Genomic DNA, 10105 nt, shown 5'->3' with positions numbered 1-10105 from the left:
AGCAGGGCTGTTCTGGCTTGGTCATTTACACAAAATGGAAGAGCTAGCCGCTAGGCAAACCAACTTTGTTTTTCTTTAGTCGTTTAGTCGTGTCCGCCTCTTAGTGACCCCCTGGACCAGAGCACGCCAGGCCCTCCTGTCTTCCACTGCCTCCCGCAGTTTGGTCAAACTCATGCTGGTAGCTTCAAGAACACTATCCAACCATCTCGTCCTCTGTTGTCCCCTTCTCCTTGTGCCCTCCATCTTTCCCAACATCAGGGTCTTTTCCAGGGAGTCTTCTCTTCTCATGAGGTGACCAAAGTCTTGGAGCCTCAGCTTCAGGATCTGTCCTTCCAGTGAGCGCTCAGGGCTGATTTCCGTAAGAATGGATAGGTTTGATCTTCTTGCAGTCCATGGGACTCTCAAGAGTCTCCTCCAGCACCATGGCAAACGCAACTATGCATTACAAATATGTCTACAAGCATGACACGAATGTTGGCAACAGCGACCCCTCCTGTGCTACTCTCTTGCAGACGACAGCAATGCCTGGAGACAGGCGGTCAAGTCGTGTATCCACGGTAGTGACCAAAGGAGGAATGACGGCTGGGAGGAGCGCAGTGAAGAAGAAATGCCATGCTGCATCAGCACCAGCACAACCAGATACCTTCATCTGCCCAGCTAAGGTTGCCACCCGTCTTATATAATACAGGACTGCCCTGTATTTCAGTGTAAAATTCTAGGTCCTTTCTTGAATCAATACAGGACACAGTTTGTCCTGTATGTCTGCTCTGCTGTGAGATCTCTCTCTCTCTCTGCCCTAACTTGGGAGAGAGAGAGGACCTGAAATACAGAACAAAACTGTATCAATACAGGACGTAGCATTTTACATTGAAATACAGGACAATCCTATATTATATGGGACAGGTTGCAACTGTACATGGAGGCAGCAGATCTGATCTCCAAGGAATGCATTGCCTGCTCTTGCTGCGGTGGTGGTAGCAACAACTACGGTGTGCTCCTTGTAGGCTGGATGTGCCTCCTCCTTAACAGCTCCACCCCCACCCCCTGCAATGCCATCTCTACAGCCGCCTCTCAGCATAGGATCATAGAATTGCAGAGTTGGAAGGGACCCAAGGGTCATATAGTCCAACCCCCTGCAATGCAGGAATCTCAGCTAAAGCATCCATGACAGATGGCCATCCAACTTCTGCTTAAAAACCTCCCAGGAAGGAGAGCGGATAGGAGGTGCTGCTGGACTCCTCCCATCCCAGGGAGGAAATGGCGGGGGTTACTCTCTGGGGTCTCCTGGGCTCTGCAGCTGCCTGGCCTGATTCACAAAGTGGGCCCCTCCCCTCCTGCGATGGCCTTTGATTCCCACTTCAACCGTCAAGTAAGGTTGACTTGATTCCCACTCCTGTTCCCATGTAGATCTTTATTCCCCCTTGTTCCTGACATAGCTCTTCGCTCACACCTCTTCTTCTCTGCAGGGAGGGGGAGTATTCTGTGGTTTGCCTCAGGTGCCAAAATGTCTTGGGCCGGCCTTGGGTAGCACTGTAGCAGACATTCAGAGGAAGCTCTTTGGGGGCTGTGCAGGTATCAAATTGCACCAAGGTCTCTGGGAACAAGCAGTGTAATGGCTGATTCCCATCCATGGAATCACCAAACCTGGCTGATACCAGTGGCGTACAGGGAAATTTTTTGTAGGGGGACAGTTAGAGCCAGAGGTGCCAGCTTGCGAGGACAATTGGGTGTGAGAATCGCACTTCCTTCCCTAACCTGGGCAGAAGCTTCCCAGGCTTTGGGAAGGAGGCACCAGGAGAACATTTAGAGGACTAGCCTAGTCCCCCTAGTCTACTGACCATTATGTCACTGGCTGTTACCCAGCTCTGTCTCTATCCTTGGGAGAAACACATAGATAGGTTTATTTTTAGGTGGAAAAAGGGAATCAAGGGAAACCAGACAGTTTCATGTGAGTAAAAGTGGAAAATAATTTTAGGTGGCTTGGTAAGTAAAAGTAAATAGAAGCCAAACTAGACAGCTTCACATAGCAGTTGGAGGAAGCTGTGAGGGAACATTCTCCAAGTTCAATTGTCTGTTCCCTCCTCTCCCATTTGCGCAAATACGGATTTTGGAATTTTTCTTATGGGCTTTTTCTTTCAATACAATGTGACTTCTTGGTGAACAGGCACAGGATCAGGATGGGCTTCCCAAAATATGTTTTAGGGAATAAAATGCTAGGTTTGTGGAGGAAAAGTTGGAATATTTTGGGGTCTTACATGGAACCTATTCCTATTTTACCTCATAATGACCCTGTGAGGTAGGCTGGTCTGAGAAATAGTGACTAGTCTAAGATAACCAGGGATTTTATACCATGTCTCCTCCGTCCAAGTCTGGAATGTTTATTCATGGCACCATGCTGGCTATTATTTCCATATTACAGGAATGGCTGAGAATTAGCAGTTATTTAATCAAGTGACATCTGAACCAGCAGCTTCCTGGCTCACAGCTAATGCTCTCACCTACTATCCTTAATAGTGGTGCCATGTTTGTAAAAACAAATAACACTGATAAAACAGTAACATCACGACGATGCAAAACCGCCCTTGCAAACGGAGAGAACCGCTTTCTGCAAACCTGGCTCCCCCCAGGCAGCCTTGACATGCCTCATTGTCTTTGGAGTTAAAGTCAAAGAGTTCAAGTTTCTCCTAGGCAGAAGCAGAGAAGGGGAGGCTGGATACTGACCCCCCCCTGCCGCTTCCATTGGAAAGGGGGCATGGCTTAAACAGTTTGGTTGTCCCGCCCCTTCCCATTGTGCCCCACCCCTTTCCCTGCAAGGGTTCAGGTGAGTGCAAAACGCCTTGGGGTGCAGCAGGCATTTTGGGGTGGGGGCTGGGGGAGGATGAAATGCCAGTGGGATGATAGAGGGGGAGATAGGCAGGGAAGCTGCTGGGCAGAGAACCCCCCCCAAAAAATGAAGGGAGGTGGGTGGGTACCCATTTCGAGTATTCCTAATAGCACTACAGAAATACAAATATTTCCTCAATTTCAGCTGAATTACCTGCATTCCAGGGGGGTTGGACAACCTATTTCTTAATAGGTTTAATTGGGTTTGCTGCTTTTGTAACTGGATTTGTAATGCCTTTTAGTCAAATACAATAAATGATTGATTGATTGGTTGGTTGGTTGGTGAAAAAGTGCTTTTTGGCTGCAGAACATATTTCGCTTCCTGTTGAGTGTATTCCATTTGTAAATTGAGTCCCCTGCTGCTATGGGAAAGCACGTCTTGGTTTAAGAACGCTTTTGGTTTAATCCGGAACGGATTAAGTTCGAAAACCAAGGTACAACTGTATATTGAAATAAGTGTGTTGAATCAAAAGTCTTAACAAACAATGAAAAGGCAACAATCATTTCATTTCCTACACCCTTTATTTTACACCACTGTAAATTGTAAAAAATAAATAATTGCTGTTTGCTATTTAGATCAATCCGTATAGCTCACTGAGTAGAGCACGAGACCCTTAATCTCAGGGCCGTCCTTTGAGCCCCATGTAGAGCAAAAGATTCCTGCAGGGGCTGGACTTGAAGACCCTCGTGGTGTAAAATAATGGAATGGAACACGCTCAACAGGAAGCGAAACATGTTCTGCAAGGCAAAGTTCACAAACCAAAACACCTACTTCCGGGTTTGCAGCGTTCTTAATCCAAGTTGTTCATAAACAAAGCTGTTCTTAAACCAAGGTACCACTATATAAGCGTCAATAGACTGACCTTTTTAATAGGAAGCTACTCTTTATGTTTCTAAGCAACTCTTTAACTTTCAATTAATTCACCAATTCTATAATGGCTCTTAGTACCATTAAATAATGCCTTACAGTGGTACCTTGGTTTATGAACTTAATCCGTTCTGGAGTCAGGTCTTAAACCAAAGTAGTCTTAAACCAAAGCAGCAGAAGGCAGAGAGGAGGGGGAGAGCAGCTGTAATCTGGAGCTGGGAACAAAGGGAAGGAGAAAAACAGCGCCAGAGTGAGAGACAGCTGTGTGAGAGCTCCAATAGTGAGCCAGATGTTGGAATGCAGGAAACATTCTCTCCCAAAACTCGTAGGATCTCAAAAGTGGCCATTTCACAGGAAAGATACCGGAAGAGAAGGTGGGGGCTTCTGTGCTGGGGAAGGGGGAGTAGCTCTGTCCAGGCAACTCCATCTTCTGGGGGACGATGAGTAGAGGAGCTCCATCCTAGTTTGTTTTGTTTGTTTTCTTAATTATTATTTTTTAAAATAATTTTTATTGAATGGTTTTATGTTACAAAAAACAATACAGCCATACTACCACTAAATATAATTAAGAAATAAAAATTACATACATCAATATTTAGTTTGTTAATTGTTATTTACCGTCTTATTTCCTCCCAAACATTGCATATAACAACACACATATGTGCAGACACACACACACACCCGCACAGAAAATGATAATAATGTACAATAATGAAAGTAAATATTCTCCCCCCTTTTATCTTCCAAAATCTTTTCTTCAGCTTTTACTTCCTGTCAAGTCCCTTTGCATATGTTTTATCTTACATTTGAATGTACACAATTTAAATTTCATTTTTTTATTGCTTTTCAACATTTATCACAAAAATAACATAACAAAATACACAACAAAGAAAAAGCACACACACCACACTACAATAGACTAAACACACAAGGGGGGAAAAGATTATCTCTTCAAATATCCAACTTTCATCACATTGATGACTGACTTCCTCAAATCTCCTCTAACTGAATTTCATTATATCACCTTTAGAACAGTTCTCCAAGTTCATATTTCTAATAATATTAACTCCTTTCATTTACTAACCTCTTCTCCTTTATTAATATTCTAATCCTTAATATTTACTTCCACGTATCCTTATTCTACCCCTAAGCCTATTTGTTACTTCCAAGGATTTTCTTTTTAGCTTATATTACAATATTTAGCTAAATGTTCTTTTAATCCTCTTGTGTCTCCTCTTCTTTCTGGTCGCGGATTCTTCCAGTCAGGTCGGCCAGCTCCAAAAAGTCCATCATCCATCCTAGAAGAAGAGGAGTTTGGATTTGATATCCCGCCTTTCACTCCCTTTAAGGAGTCTCAAAGCGGCTAACATTCTCCTTTCCCTTCCTCCCCCACAACAAACACTCTGTGGGGTGAGTGGGGCTGAGAGATTTCAGAGAAGTGTGACTGGCCCAAGGTCACCCAGCAGCTGCATGTGGAGGAGCGGAGATGCGGGGTGGCGCCACCCGCAATGGCGGACTCCCTCTGAACTGGAGGGACTAGCTCCGCGGGAAACGGGTCTTCTCCGCTACGGCGAAGCGGGGACCCTTTTAAAAATCACAGGCGGATGAAGCCTGTGACCATGGGACTCGGTGGGCACCTTTAGCGCCCCCCCAACCCGCTAAGGAACCCACTAACGGGCTCCAAAGTGAAGAGGGGGAAGTGGCGCGGTGCTGTGAGTCAACTGCTATTTCCGTGGAGCGAAGCCGCATAGCCGTTGCCGGAGAGCGCTTCCTTTTTCCTGGGACAATTTGGACTTTAAAATAAGCACCCGTGAGTACTTAGATTCTGAACAATTGGACATCAAATAAGGACTAGCGAGCAGGAAAGAATTGGATTTTAAAAACCTACTCTAATTTGGTACGGAACGGGAAGGTCTAAACAGGAAGTCAGCCTTCCGTTCTTTTGTAAACAGAATAAAGCAAAGACAATTTAAACTAGAGCTCAGAAAATCGTTTTTAAAAGATTGGATTTAACCATTTAAAATTGTGGAACCCCCCCTTCGACAGCAGGAGAAGGGGGGGTCTTTTTGGACTGTTTAAAGTGACTTTAAAGTAAAGTAACTTTCCTCCGTCCTGATCCTGGAGCGGGGTGTCAGGACTGACGTTTGAAGTTCATTGACCAAAGACAAGTGTTTTTGACAGATAGCTAAAAGAAGAGAAACATAGGGATTCCACTGTTCCCTTTCGCATTTTAAAGGAATATATATGGACAAAGTATTTTAAAAAGGGAAACTTTGTTGCAAGAACAAATAGAAGTTTTCCCCCTAGAGGGAGTCTGTGAAACTGTAACTAACTCCAGGGAGCCGGCAGCTGTTACAGATTACAACCGTGGGAACAGGCATCTGACCTTGCAGGACAATGTATTCAGAAGCTTTGTTGTGTGCTCTCTATAAAACAAATGCCCTACTGGAATAATTACATGAAAAGGTGAATTGGATGGCAACTTCGACTAGAAATTTTGAACAGGCAGTGGGAAATTTTGAACAGACAGTGGGAAAATATGTGGAGCCCACTCAGGAATTAAATCAGGAGTGTGTCTTGACAGAACAGGCCCAACAGGAATATGACTTTTTGGATTTGACAAATGAACTTGGAAAAAGCCAGATTTGGAAAGGAAAAGTTTGGCTCGACTTGGAAATGGGGGGCTGGATTGACCCCCCTATGCTGGGATGTTTGGACTTTTCAAATATGGCAATGGGCCGTGAGATGTTTGGGACTGTGGGGGCTCTTAATTTTGGAGGGTCTTTGAAACACGCTTTTAAATACTACATGGAATTCAGTGTTGAACATGGAAAAGGGGCTGATCTGTCGAGAAGGGTTAAAAACATTGTCAAGTTGGAGTTACCACGAGCAGGAGATAAGGGAAAATACAGTTACAAATATGAAGAAGAGCCGCGGAATGGACATGGAAGAGACTTGAGGGCCTCAGATATAAGGTTGCCAGGTTAATGGGCTAGATCGACGGGATAATAAGGACTGACAAAACCCGGAAACAGGAGGAAGGGACGTTGGATGAAGATTGGATCTGTTTGTATCTCTTTTCTCTACCATTAGAACTGCTTTATAAAATTGATGAATGTTAGAAAAATGTTGGAATGAAATTACTTGGCTTTAGCAAAGATGTTTAAAGAATTATGAAAGAATATTATTGTTAAGAGAAGTCGGTAAGGATAAGATCTAAGTTTTAAGCTTTAAGGTTTATTTTATTATAGAAAGATAAGACTAAAACAGTTTAGGGTAATGCAATGACAGAATATTATGAAACATGGAAAGGATTTGCTGGGATAATTAATAACTAGGATACAAAGAAAGGGAGGAGGGGGAGGTCTAAAAAAGAAGGCAATGACAGTTAAGGATCTGAAAATAATGAATTTGTTTTTAAATGTTTTTAACGGTTTGTGATGTATTTTTGTTTTTTTGTTTTTTGTCACTTTTTATATTTTGAATCTTTACTCATATGGTGGGAAGGGGTTTGCTTTTTTCTTTTTCTACTTTGTCAACTATTTTTATTCTATACCTTCTTCTGTTTCTATTTTATTTTTTATTTTTTGTAACATTTTGGAAACTTCAATAAATATCTTTAAAAAATAAAATAAAATGGAGGAGCGGAGATGCGAACCCGGTTCCCCAGATTACGAGACTACCGCTCTTAATCACTACAAAAGAGCCATGAAAACATGGGCAGCATATTGCAAGGAGAGCCAATTGGAACTCAATTATCAGAAAACCAAAATCATGGTTTTTGCCAAGAGGCCCAAACTATGTACATGGTACATCGATGGTCACAAGATCAAGCAGGTCACCTGCTTCAAATATCTGGGTATAGCCCTTTGCTCATCAGGAAGCAGAAAAGCCCACAGCCACTACGTTCAACGTGCAGTGAAAAATATAATAACTACTCTAGGCTTTAACCCACAGATTTTACTTGACATGGGGTATGAGCAAGCAAAAATAAATAAATTAAACAGCGTGTGGAAGACACACATTGTCCGGCACATCTAGCCAGGTCCCCAAAATTTCTAATCAATGAAACCAGAAGATACCTCACCTCCCAAACGCCATACATATCCAAACTTGAAATCCCCAAACAGCAAAGGGCTTTTACTCTGGCCCGTTGTCAGGCCCTCCCCTCAGCTATTCAGGAAGGCTGATATAGGAAGAAACCATACAAGGAGAGGAAATGTCCCTGTGGCTCTGGGCAGCAGGAAACAATGGAACATGTCTCCTTCCATTGTCAGTATTACATAGACATATAGAGAATACCTTAAAAAGCAGTGCCCTCAAATTAATACTTGGACTTGTTTTGATTAACTTCTGCAAAAGAAGATACGGTTAAATAAGTTAACCAAAAATGAAAATAGAACTGTGCTGAGAATGAAGTAAGTCAATTGGAAGAAAAGAAGAACTGAAATATGGTATATACATATTGTTTATTATTCGTCTTGCATAAATTTCTGTATATTACTTTGATACATATTTTTTGCATTTGTTTTTTTTTCATTTTTCTATATTTGTTCATTATTATTTTTAGGTTTAGTTTGAATGCGTGTCTCTAGTGCATTTGTGTTCACTTCCTTCTGATCAGCATTTCTGAAGACATTTTTTGAATGAAGGAACTGAATCACAACATTTGGAGGCATGCAATTTTGGAGAAGAGCTGCATTTCAGTTCATATCTTGGTTCTGGAAGAGCAAATTTAGAAGGTTTGCTTTAAACAACCTTAGACTGCTCCCTCCATCCTTCCTTCTGGGAGTCGCTTCCAGCAGCAGAGCTAATCCTCGCAGGCTGAGCTTCTGCACTTCCTTGTTCCTGTGCTCCAGCCAAAGGAGGAACTGCACCAGGGTTTCCTTGCAGGGCTGGATGCTTACCAGTGAGGAGACCGGGGAGGAGAGTGTTATAGGCACTTCCCTTGCCCCCACAAAGCACTTTTCAGACGGAGGTTAATACAGGTTTTCGCTTTATCCACCACCTGTAGTTTTACTACACACTTTAGAGTTCTACGCAACTAAGGTCTGCTCCGATTAGAGCCGTTGAGATGAATAGAACTAGAGGAGTCATGTACATTGATTCCTATGGGTCTACCCTGAAGATGACTAACGGTGGAGACAACCCTTAGGGGGGAAAAGGAGCTATGACACCAGAAGGACCTGGTGAGGAAAGGAGGGGGCCTTTAATCCTTCGCTCCCAATCTAAACTGGGGTGGGTGCCTGTTATCTGCATCAGGAGAATGGAGAACCTTTTAAATGGGGAACCTTGGGAACAGTAGTCCTTTAAACCACCCAGAAAATAATGTTATTGGATTGCTTTATGTAGATGAGAATATTCTCAATACTTCCACCAAATTACAATTCCTGAGGTTCCTTGGAAGAAACCGTGGCAGCTGAATTGATTTCTAAAGGTGATGCCCTGAAACACCCCAGAGATTATTTTTCTGCCTATTTTCTGAATCAAATCAAGGAATGCAGAAGCTATGGCTAGGCTCAGCAAGATCAGCCGCTCCAAGCAGCTGCTGAGGACCCTAGGAGACCTTCTTCTGCTCCTGGGAGGGCATTTCCCTCTGGGAAAGACGCAGGAGAAAGACTCCGCAGCCCACATTAGGCAGATACAGAGAAGGGGGCTCTTTGCTCTACCCACTTGTCCGCACTCTTCCTTCAACGCCTGTTCCCCTCACCTCCAGAAAGATGGCTGCAGTGACTTCTGGCACCCCGGCAAAGCGCTTATTCTCCAGAGCTGAAATGATGTATGCCACCAATCCAGGAATCCCTCACTGGCACCCACTGCTGAAGCCCCTGAAATGTGTAACAAACAGGATCTCATGAGCGAAGGGAAAGGCCCCCAGAAAGCAGAGCAAAGAGAAGCACATTCTCACACCATGCAATGAATGAGTTCTGCTTGTTTGCCATAATGTTTGAAGATCACTGTGCTCCTCCTCTTACCTCACCAGGGCACCTAATCCCTGGTCCAAGGTGTCGGGGCACAAAAGGAGGTCCAAGGTGGCCATCTCAGCAGGTTCATCCATAGTGCTGAGAAGCAGCTGTAGCAGTTCCCTGGCCTCTGCTTGTAACCCCTTTTTTCCAGCTCTTCAGGCCAGCTAGGACAGAAGCCAGCTGGACCTGGAGTTCTTCATGGCTGAAGCCCTCCGGCAAAATGCCAACGGGCTCAGCAACATCCAGTGGTTGAGGAGAGAGAGGAATTGAACTTTAACAAAAGGTTTAGGATGACCAGCAGCTTCTGGGTTTCTAACAAAGGTCTTGAATGTCACCTGGTTTTTGCTTAGTGTATCATTTTAATGGTTTTATAACAAACTGTTCATTT

General features: G+C 43.7%; 1 long non-coding RNA gene across 1 annotated transcript; it reads right to left on the bottom strand.

Annotated features, from left to right (window-relative positions):
- Positions 1 to 8201: 8201 nt before the first annotated feature.
- Positions 8202 to 9851, bottom strand: LOC310693980. Its single transcript, XR_014519445.1, has 2 exons — positions 9727 to 9851; positions 8202 to 9579 (listed from the first exon to the last, which is right to left on the bottom strand). It is a non-coding gene; the product is annotated as an uncharacterized lncRNA (long non-coding RNA).
- Positions 9852 to 10105: the final 254 nt, after the last annotated feature.

This window comes from Podarcis liolepis (assembly GCF_965112155.1).
Source record: "Podarcis liolepis genome assembly, chromosome: 15".
Classification (NCBI taxonomy): domain Eukaryota; kingdom Metazoa; phylum Chordata; class Lepidosauria; order Squamata; family Lacertidae; genus Podarcis; species Podarcis liolepis.
The sequence above is the reverse complement of the archived record's forward strand: the minus strand, read 5'-3'. Positions and strand labels throughout refer to the sequence as shown.